Raw genomic sequence first — 12,592 nt, forward strand, 5'->3', positions numbered from 1 at the left:
CCATTCTTCAGAGCCGGGCTATGCTCTCTCCTGCCACCCTTCTCAAGCCATCTACATACAGGTTAAGGCAGTAGAAAAAGCAACCATCAGTCCCTTGATATATCTGCATAAGCACTTTAGTTCAACTCCAAACTGTAGACCAAATACATATGGAAAGAGAGAATAAGGCAGTTTCTGGAAAGATACCTTGGGATTGTGGCTTGCCTGCCACTTCAACAGATGCCCAGAATCAATTACACAGCAAGAACTGAAGCTTGGATGACAAAAAAAAATATATATATATATATATATGTAAATATATATATGGTTGAATCAGGAGAAAAGCCTAAATACTCTTTCATTCATCTGTTATGACTGAAAAATATACAGAGTGTAAGTGAAACAAAATTCCTCCAGCCAGTGAAGTGTGATCACTTCGATAAGCCACTGATTGATATGTTAAACTTATTATTTTCACCAAGTCTTCAAATCTTATTATACATGTCAACTGGTCACAGAGATAACCTATCTGTGACCTTTTTTAAACAGTCTGTTGGAAACGATCCCAGTTTTAGCCAATTCCTCTTTTGTTCACAACAGCAAGCAAAGGAGTCCTAAATTGCGAAAGAACTCTTTTAAAGCCTAGCCTTGGATGCAGATGAATAGCTTTGTAAGGGGGACTCTAGAGGTAAAATGGCATAAAAGGAATTCTAGTACCTTATGTAAATATTCTCAATAAGGGCTCCTTCCGATTTGTTTTATAGAGTGATTCAGAACCTTGAAGGGGTGGCCAGACAGGCTAAAAGCTCTATGGAGAAAGCCATGGGAAAAAATGAGCAAATGTCTGCTTAGACCAGGGCCCTCTGCCCTTTATACTAAATCAGTAAGATAAGAACTTTACTGAGCTTGCAGCTTAGTGTCAAAGAAATCACCATCCGAGGCAGGGGATATAGCCCCAAGAGTCTTAGGAATAAGGTAAGATAGCACTCTCTCTTTGTTAGAAATTAAGAACCGCTTTCCCTCTATGGCAGCCAATCCCCAAAGTGGCTCCCAATGACTCCTGCCTCCTGTTATTCATACCCCTGTAAAGTTCCCTCCCACTTCATACCAGAGTTGGTGTGTATGACCAACAGAGTAACAGAAGTGATAGTGTGTCATTTCCAAGATTAGGTTATAAAACCCTATGGCTTCTGTCTTGGGCTCTCTCGCTTTTGAGTCACTCACTCTAGAGAAAGCCAGCTTCTGTGTTGTGAGCTGCCCTACAGAGAGGTCAATATGACAGAGAACTGAGAGGCCTCTGACTAACAGCCAGGAAGGAGACGAGGCCCTCAATGCAACAGCCTGGGAGGAACTGAGGCCTGCCAAGAACCATGTGAGTGAGATCAGAAGCAGACTCGACTCTAGTCAAGAGACCGCAGCCCTGGCCAACAGCTTGACTGCAACTGCATGAGAGACCTTAAGCCAGAACTACCCAGCTAAACTATCCCAGATTCTGATTCACCAAATCTGTGAAATAATAAATATTTGTTGTTTTAAACTGCTAAGTTTTGGAGTAATTGTTACGTAGCAATAGATATTTAATATACCCTTACTGTTAAAGTTGTGTCCGTTGGATCTTATTCTTCAAAAGACAAAGGAAAAAAATGACATTTTTTACTTTGTTTTTTACTTATTTCTAATTATCCTTTAGCATTAAATTAATATCAATATTTTATCATGTATACCCCTCTAATTTCTAAAAGCACTAGAAATCTTAAATTAGATATACATACATTAGAATATAAGGGTCAATATCTATCAATATAAAATTTCCCTTTGTACAGCGAGAGGTTAAAATTTTATTCCTTGTGATATATAATTCACTATGCTGGCAAAGAATAATATAATATGAAATGGTAAGATTGTGTTCCCATTGCTTCTGTTAGATTAACACAACAGGCACCAAACTTTTCCAATTTTTAATAATTGTAATACAGGAAAATCTAGTGTAATATTTATATCATCACCATATGTTATTTGTCAGCATTATTTCAATACTAATCACGTTGGTAACCTTCTAAAGCAAAAAGTTCTTATTAAACACATTTCATTGAGAGATCCTTATATAAAAGACAAAAAAAATAGTTTGAAAGTAAGATAGAAAATAAATGGCAAAATGAATATTTTTAGTTGTTAAGACAGTCTAAAATTTCAGTTATGGCTTTAGTAAAATCCAACCTGGATGTTACTAATATTTGAAAATTAAGCCTTATGTATATAGTACAATCTCGTTTGAACGTATTTTTCTTCTGGCTATACTGACTTGATTAGCCAACTGTCAGATTTTATCAAATTGTTTGGCTAGCAGTAAAATAAAAGCTAACGTATACTGGATATTTAAAATATACCAAGTTTGTGCACATGACACACTTAAGCAAAGGTTTTATTATTATAAACTGGAGGAAGCTGAAGCTTTTAAAGTTATAACTAAATTGTCCACGGTTCTACTGTTAGCAAGTGGCAGAGGATTTATACCCAAATTGTCTTGTTCTAGAAGCCCTAGTTTTACCACTGCAATGTACTGGGGTCTTCTACCATATGCCTGAGAATCTGCTTCTCCATTCTTCTTTAATCATTCTTTCCTCTAAACTCCAACAGAATTAAATACAGTCTTTGCAGATAACATAGAACTTAAAATAATCCTGCTGTTGATAGCTTCACATATTGAATCCTTAATATGTTCATAATACTTAACATTTGATTTACAAGTATTTATTCAGTTAATCCTCACAATGATTATGATAAAATGCATAAGTCATAATAATAATGCCCATTTTACAGAGGTGGAAAATGAGGTACAGCCATCTTTTATTATTTAGTGTAGAAAGAAAGAAAAGGTTAAAAACATAAAAACCTGTGATTGAGCCCCAACTCTGCCATAAAGTCTTATCATATCTATGAATAGCTAAAATAACATAAAATTGCCTTGTTTATAAAGTCAGGTGGTTGAACAAGATAATTTTTTTCATTTTACTAGCCCATACAAATACGTCTTATCTAATTGTAAGCATCTTGAAACCTAGAGCTCTATTTCACATATCTATTTTCTCATGACCTGCAAACGCAGAAGCAGCTCAACTAATACTGCAGAGTGGCCATGGACCCTAACTTAAAAGGGACAAAAACGCTAGCCTCCACATTAGAAGCTTGTATCAATCACGTCTCCTTTTCTGATGTTCTTGAACACGTGGACGTCTGCGACGATATCCAATTCCTATGAACAATATTTCTGTCACCATAGTAATTCACCTTCTTCACTGATTTATTGCTATATATAATATTAAGGTCTAAGAAATTTATTAAAAGTCTGTATGCTACTTAAGCAAGATTTTGGTTCCTAGGTACTTCATGATTTTCATAATTATTTCTCTAATTTTGTGCCAAAATCTGTTTTTTAAAAAACTGTCAAAGCCAAATTCTGGCTTCCAGGACAATCTATTATCTGACAGTTTATTAGACTAGTTGATTAAGTGCTTTCTTAAACATCAAATAAACAATGTCATAAAATAAACTGCCGGTGTCAATCTGCCATATAATCTTGCCATAACAGTTAAGGGTAATCAGGAAGAAGCCCATCCTGCTAAATACTAACAGTTTTAGCACAACAAAGAATAGATTACTAGATACATGACACGAGCATGAATCTATATAATAGTCATTGAATATCTGGCAAGAGTGTCAAAAAGTCAAGGTCACCAAACATGACAAAGACCAATTATAGGTTTCAAATGAAAATTATATATAACAGAAGAAGTGAAAAATTATTTTTGTATGATTGTTCAGAGACTTATTGATCTAAGCCTTTCAAAGCCAAGTTCAAAGCATATTTCTCTGTCTACTATTATGACATACATTACTGAGTAATAATCAAGATTAAAGAAGGAAGATAAAAACATCTATCTTTATATAATGTCTTCAATAAGGGACTAATCTTAAAAATATGACAACAAATATTTAATAATTTTAGTAACAAACATAACAATAGTCTTTTTAAGTATCTGTTAAAAAGGTAATGAGAAGGCCAGCCCCACTGGCCTCATGGTTCAGTTCAGTGCCTTCTGCTTCAGGGGCCCACGTTTGGTTCCCAGGTGCAGACCTATACCACTTGTCAGTGGCCATGCTATGGCACTGGCTCACATACAAAATAAAGGAAGACTGGCAACAGATGTTAGCTCACAGAGAATCTTCCTCAGCAAAAAGGAAAAAAACAGTAATGAGATAGTCACATTTAATATTTTCAATGAATATACAAGCTTATCATCCTTGTTTAAAAAATGCTCCCAAACATCTGCAAAATAAACAATATTTCAGTATATACCAAATGCCAAATATTTTGCTAAGCATTTCACATGCATTATTTCATTTTACATGTACAGTAACCATATTAACTACTATTATAATTATCCCCATCTAACACATTTGAACCTTTGATAAACTGATTTTTATCAGTTCTCCAAAACTTTTTATATGCTTTAGCTATGCCTGGGATGTCTTTTCCTCCACCAAACCTCATAACGTAAATCCTTCCTTCCTTCCTGGTCCAATTCAAATGTCACTTCCTCCATGAATCTGACTTCCCACCACCTCCTGAAATCAGAAGTCTGAACTGTTTCCTCTTAATTCCCATAACCCTTTGTACAGTTCCTGCTCTAAAATCCAAGAATCTGCCTCTTCCTATTAATATCTTCCTGCCTCTCATGGGAATAACAATTGATGGATGAATGAATGAATGGAGATCCCATGGTTCTTCTAAACAGGCACTTTACTGAGCACTTTCTAAAGTTAAACCCTTATAATAGATTAACATGTACCACACTTCTCTTTTTTGAACTTAAGCTATGTATTCATTTGAGTTAAGAAAAACCATACATGAGAAGTAGCTAATATAGCCTACAAAAAATTCCACTATAGAATTTTCCTAATATAGCTTAAAAGCAAGCCTCAAAATGATGAACCACATACACTAGAAAATTAACTGTCTACTTGAACAAAATCCAATATTCGATTAACAAAGACCAGAAAATCCACACACTCAACAATGTAAGCTCAATAATGTCCACCATGCAATAAAAAATTACTAGATATGTAAATAAGAAAAGATAAGAAGAAAATCAGTAAACAGGCACAGATCCCAAAATGGAAAAAAAAAAAAATGGAATTACTGAAGACTCTAAAGCCATGATTCAAAAATATATTGAAGGATTTAAAGTAAAATGTACATATAAAAAGAAACAAATAGAGAATCTCAACAGAAAAATGGAAACTGTTCTATAGGATAGGTTTAGCAGATTAGACTCTGGTAGAGAAAAGATCAGGAAACTTAAAAGCAGGACACAAGAAACTACCCAAAAGCACACTGGAATTACGAGAACTACCAGATGAAATTTTTTTAAACTGTGATTAACACGTTAGAGGATTCGTGTAAAAGGCAAAAAACAAGAACAAACAGATGGGGAATTTCAGCAGAAAAATGGAAATGATAAGAAAGAGTTGAAAGAAATGCTATAAATAAAAGTCAATAGTATCAGTCATGAAGAATGACTGTGAGAGACTCATCTGCAGATTTGACATCGTCAAAAAAATCAATCTGAAGATAAGTCAATAGAAATTACCCAAGCTATAACACAAAGATTAAAAAGAGTGAAACAGAAAACTGAAACAGAATAGAGCATCAAAAAGCAGTAGAAAAATAGCAAATAATCTAACATAAGCATAACTAGAATCCTAGAAGGAAAACACAGAAAAAGGGGCAAGGGGAAAAAAGCCACACCTGGGCACATCAAATTCTAATGGCTGACCATCACAGACAAAAAGAAAATACTGAAGATGGCCAGAGGAAAAAAGACAAATTATATACAAAGAAACAAAAGTAAGAATTAGAGCAGACGTTTTGACAGACACTATGCAAGCCAGACTATGGAGTGACAGAAAATAACTGTGAAGCCAGAAAAACATGTTCATAAAAAATAACTTTCAAAAACAAAGGATAAATATTTTTTCAGGTTAAATACAATTGAGAGAATTCATTACCAACAGATCTGAACTACAAGAAATGTTAAAGAAGTTCCTTAGGAAGAAGAAATACGACATGAGACAAAAACTTGAATCTACACAAAAAAATGAAGAGTTCTGGATACAGTTAAAACAAAAGTAAATATAAAAGACATTCCTTTCTTAATCACACTAAGAAGGATAACTGATTGTCTAAAGCAGGAGTTGTCAAACTTTTTCTTTAAAGGATCAGGTAGCAAATATCTTCAGCTTTGTGAGCCATAAGGTCTGTGTTGCAATTGCTCAACTATGCCCTTGTACCATGAAAGCAGCCATAAATTATACATAAATGAATGAGCATGACCGATTTGGGCCTAAGGGTTGTATTTTTCTAAGGCCTGAAAAATGTATGGCAACAATAGCAAAAAAAAAAAAATGGAGAGAGATGAATTGGACGTATACTGTTGTAAGTTTCTCACACTATATACGAAGTGGTCTAATATTACTTAAAGGTAACCTGTGATTAATCAAAGATGTATAGTGTAAACCCCAGAGAAACACTAAAAATAACTTAGTAAGAGGTATAAATAATAAGCCAATAGTGAAGTTAAAACACCTTCATAATAAATAATTCAAAAGCAGGCAGAAAAAGAAAAAGTGGAAGAGAAAAACAAGTGGAACATAGAGAAAACAACTAGCAAGTTGGGCAGATTTTAATCAAACCACATAACAGTTACATTATGAGTAAATGATCTAAACATACTAATTAAAATATAGAAATGCTCAAACTGAATAATAAAGCAAGATCCAAATATATGCTATCTACAAGAAACCCACTTTATATATAAAGACATAGGTTAAAAGAAAAAGAATGGGGAAAACACACTGCGCAAACACAAATCAAAAGAAAGCTGGAGTGGCTATATTAATATCAAAGTAGATGTCAGAAGAAGGAATATTACCTGGGATGAGGGGGGAAATTACATAATGATAAAGGGTTACATTCACTAGGATATAAAAATCCTAAATGTGTATCCACTTAGCAACAGAGCTTCAAAATACATGAAGTAAAAATTTATAGAACTAAAGGAAAGAAATACAAATCCACAACTACTGATGGAAATTTCAACACAGCTCTTTCAATAATCGATACAACAAGTAGACAGAAAATCAGTAAGGATCTAGAAGACCTCAGTAACAATATCAACTGATTTAACCCAACAAAAGCGAATTAAACATTCTTTTCAAGTGGACATGGAACATTGAGCAAAATAGACCATAATCTGTGCCATAAAACAAACTTAAACCAATTGAAAATAACCAATACTATACAAAGTGTCTTCTCCAGTCATAACAAAATTAAATTAGACATCAATAACAGAAAGATATCTATAAAACTCTCAAAAATCTGGAGATTAAACAACATACTTCTAAATATCCCATTGGTCAATGAGCAAGTTGAGAGGAAAATTAGAACATGTTTTAAATTGAATGGAAACAAAAATACAATGTATCCAAATGTATGGGAAGGTGCTAGGGCAATGCTTGAAGGGAAATATATAGTGCAAACGCTTACACTAGAAAAAAAGGGAGTTTTAAATAAATCATCTAAGAACAATAACCCTAACACCTGTTCTCTCTTCTTTCCATCAGAGTGAATTAGCTTAAGGAAGATACATATGTCCAACAGAGGGATTTTCCAAATACACGCATGCGCATTTGAAGGCAGACATTATAATCAATTATGATGCATTCCTAGAACATCTGGTCACCAGCCACGCATCCAATTTAGGAAATAACACTTTAAGCATTAAATGCAACTACTTTCAATAACATTTTGCCGCCTTCTTCCTTTGAAAGCAAAAATGTCTGCTTCAAAACTATAGTTTTGTAATTCAAAGAAAAGTTTATTGTTGACTATTTCTCTTACAGATGAAGATGAAAACAGACAAAACATACAGGAAGAAAAAATAATTAATACGTATATCATAAAATGATAAAGATATAGTCATAAATAATGTCTTGAATTTAGGGTGACCAACCATCACCAACCGGCCGAGATTAAAGGGAATCCGGAAACATGGGATTTTCAGTACTAAAACTCGGAAAGTCCTGGGGGACCCAAGACAAATTATTTTTATTTTTAAGACATCTAAAAGAATAGCTGAATTAGGCAAATATCTCCAATGAACCATAGGGATGTATTTTAACAATTTAAAAAATAAAATTATCAAATCCCTAAAAACAAAGTAATTCAGTATTTGTCTTAAAACACACGTTAAAGTGATCTTTGTTGTTTTCATGGACTCCAACTATGTGTTTGTTCATAAATCCACAAGGATGCCTCATCGCCTCAGCCCTGGGCCCACTGATCCTTTCTATACTGGCTTTGTGCATTTTCCATCTTTTCAGTTTGGTCTCTTTTTTGTTTTTCATAGCTACCACCACTTTATTTCTTGGCATTACTATCCAAGAGTGTTGACTTAAATATACTTGGAATCTCCAGTTCTGCTTGCCTCCATCTTCCCAAATGTGTTACAAAGTAACTGAGGCTAGCCCAGCTACTGACCAGCCTTTCCTTTTTTCTCATTTTTAGACCATGTAGCCAGTGCAGTAGTTCCCAAGGGGCATGTGAGTGCCTGTGTGGTAGTGTGTAAGAGTGTGTATGGGGTGGGCTTTGGTGGGGGTACCGCAACCACCAAAAGGGCTTCTATAAATAATACAGACTCCCACTCCCAAAGACCCTAGTTTGATTCCAAGAAAACTGAGGTGGGAAGTAGCAAAGAATAGTTTGACATCTCACAGTTGATTCTGGTATATCTATCCCTAACTCCCCAACTCTACCAACATACGCATGCGTGTGCACATGCGCGCGCGCGCACACACACACACACACACAGGCGCATCACTGGAATCCTGATACAAACCAACTATCTATTTCATTCCTGCTAGTAGGTTCTTCAAAGTTCCTTCCTTCCCATCCTGCCTCCCTCCCATCCACTGCCTAAACACACACACACACACACACACACACCCACACACAGACACACACACTCATACAGTTTCCATGAAGGCATTTCTCTCTGGGCAGAAAGATAATAGTGAATTAGCAGACAATTCAAACGAGGTAGGTTCATCTTAGAAGAGCTCTACCATCCAAGGGCCCCCCCTTGCATCTAACATAGCTCAGCAGAGAGATTATGCTATGTTAAGCCTATTATTAAGTCACAATAATCCTAAGAGATAATTACTGTTATCAGCATCATTTTATCGAAGGGAAAGTGAGTTACAGAGACAGAAAGTAGAAGAGCAGTTACCAGGGGCTGCGGGAAGGGGATAGTGAGAAGTTATTATTTCATGGGTACAGAGTTTCCATTTGGGATGATGAAAAGGTCCAGCAGTTGGATAGTGGTCATGGTTGCACAACAATGTGAATGCATTAATACCACTGAACTGCATACTTAAAACAGTTAAAGAAATAATAGTATTGAATGCAAACAATTATTTCAAATCTTAGTTTGGTATCATATTTTTCAAAGCAGAACATATGCACTATTAGAAACATCCTCCAATTTAAAAACATTCTACAAGTCAATTCTACCCACCACAAACATTTATTCCCAGGTAATCGGAAAAAGGTAGTATGCATAATGGTCAACAGGACTGACTCAGTAGTCAGACTACCCGGATTGACTGTTCACTTCACTGCTTTCCAGCCGTGAGGCTTGACAAGCTTCCTAATTTCTCAGTACCTCACTTTTCCCATCTATAAAGTGAGACTGATAACAGTAATTACCTCTCAGGATCACTGTGAGTTAATACACGAGTTAACATATATAAAGCACTTTGAACAGTTCCTGGCACACAGCAAACATTCAATAAATGTTGGCCAATATGTTTTGTAATGGTGTAACAAAGAAGTTAAGCTTTGTTACTATGTGAAATATATGCTGATAAAGTATGGATGTTATTTTTAAAATACCATGTAAGAAAAAATGTTGATAACCAGGAAAGAGAATATGCTAAAATAATTTGCAAAACAAAAAAGCTAAATAGAACTATGCCAGTTGCGTATGTTTAAAGTTTTATAGGTCATTTATTTTTCCATTGTACACTGATTCTATAACTTAGGAATACTGTTTATGTATGTAAGTCTTCTAAACAGCAGGCCATGTAGGATAACAAACAGCCTTTGCCACTTTTCATTTGCAGACCATTAGTGGGCAACAACTTTAACTGTTATTTATTTATGTTTAAAATTTAATGAAGATATGAATAATTCTAAATTTTTGCTATTTATACAATAAGGGAATACTAAGCTTGCAATGGTACCTAGCCATTCATTTTCTAGAAGTATAGCAAATGGAATTCATCACAGAAAATATTTATTAAAAACGTGAATGCACATGAATAATAAATATCAGGAGTGGCCACTACCTATTCAAACCACCACTTATCACAAAGAAGGAAATACTATGCTAGAGTCACTATTTCTCTTCTCATAAATCTTATTCAGGGGTCCAGCCTTCCTGTGAACTGACACTAATCGTTTACTGTCTATATCAAAATTTTCTCCAACTGTTGACAAACCAATCACAAGGGTACACAGCAGGGGATGGGACCAATTCTTCTACTAATCTTTTAGGCAATTTCTCCTACACATCTTGGCAGGAAGCCTGTAACAGTTTGAACAGAGTTGTGCACAATATGTGCAGCACAGCCAAAGCTCATTAAGCGCCTTTGTCTCATGCAGCTTGTGAAACACAATATTGCACCCCGATGAGTAACGCCTCCAAATGTTATGTTAACATTAAGATCACCAGAAACCATTAATTTACTAGTCAAAGTACATTTCTCAGCAGCATTGAGACAATGTTCTAGGGAATCATCTGCCTATCACCAAATATACATGAAATTTTAATAATTGTTTTCCCAGTCCTTCAGACACAGGTTAAGAAAGTGTTCTAGAATATGCTTAATGACTAATTTGTTACACGGTGAGACTTTAAACTTTAATTTAAATGTAACACATTTTATACATTTTTTTCCAGGTATGAACAGGGTCTTCATAGCACTCCAGCTTTATGGAAAGACCACTTTCTTTCCGAAAATTAAGGAAAGTCTTCAATTTTCAGTTCCACTTTCTATTTATTTGTGTCTACAGCCAGGTCCCCATTTTACTTTGCCTTCAGTGCTATCATTCGCCATCTGTATTTTCCCACGTTAAAGTCTACTCCTAGAATGTCTTTATTATCCCAAATAAAGCCTCCTGTTAGCTCTTTCCCTCTCTTTCCAACGCCTCTTGAAAATGCACCCCATCAATGGATTCTCTCTGATTAGCAAGAAGGCAAAGTGAGCTCCTTTGACCCTCTTTGTTAAACATTCTCAATTGATTCTCAGTATTACAAAATGCAGTTATCCCTTTCCTGTTCCACATATAAATATACTCACTATTTAAACTTACATTTTAAAATTGCACTTTTTTTCCATCCTAGCTTATAAACCAAAAGCTATCAGGTTCTTTGCTGACTTTGTGTAGAATCTAGATCATCACCATATACCAAGCAGCATTTAACAAGCAACGCGCAAATCATTCATTACCTACAAAATTTGAAAACATAAATAACCCACCTAAACGAAATACTAAAAAATTATATTCCTCAACATCAGTGATTTCTTCAACTCAATGATCTAACTTCCTCATTGGCTACCTTTACCTGAGAAACATGCCTGATTGACAGGTGAGCAATTCTTTATCTTTCAATGACAAAATCAAATAAACTACATGACAACCTGAGCAATAAGGCAAAAATTGATCTTTAAAGCTGACCAAAACACCAAATCAACAAAAAAATAGATCAATTTAGTCATTAACTGTGGACAAGGCCATCACATGCAGGTCAAAATTCAACTGCATTTGATGCAACAATCAAGAGGTCATTTTTCCCTTTTGCCATTTGCTAAATTCTATTTCCCCAGGCTCCTTTGACTCAATTTTTAAAAATATTTTAAGGCAATGACAATGATAACACAGCATTTATTGATTTGTAAAATAATTCTGATTTAGAAAATAGTTATAACATGGCACATTTTTATTAGCTTTGTTTCTAAGACAGTGGACTAAGCCATGAAAGCACATTTTACAAGCATAAAATCTTCATATTTTGAGCATCACCACAAAAGAAAATACTGCCTCCAGATTTGCTGATAGACAGTATTAAAGAAGAAGGCAAATAAAATGATTGGCACAAGCAGCTAAGCTCATAGAATTCAACAGAATCCATAAGAATGATAGGTCATGTGCCACAATGGTTATTTTTGGAGAGCTGAACATGGCAATATTCTAAGATCAGCCTTATTCAGATTTTGTGACTGATCATTCAGGAAACGTCAGGCCAGAAACAAATGAAGGCTTGAAACAACTTCTCAAAAGTTAGGTGCTCCGGAAATTTTGTAGCAACTGCAACTTTTTTTACTAAAAAGATGTTTTCAAAGCCTCGATAAAGAAGGATTAAAATATTTGGAAGTTCAAATGAATGTTTGCCCCCCGAAAAAACACAGTTAGACAAAACAATCAAATAAA

This window comes from Equus quagga, chromosome 21, assembly GCF_021613505.1.
Source record: "Equus quagga isolate Etosha38 chromosome 21, UCLA_HA_Equagga_1.0, whole genome shotgun sequence".
Lineage (NCBI taxonomy): Eukaryota > Metazoa > Chordata > Mammalia > Perissodactyla > Equidae > Equus > Equus quagga.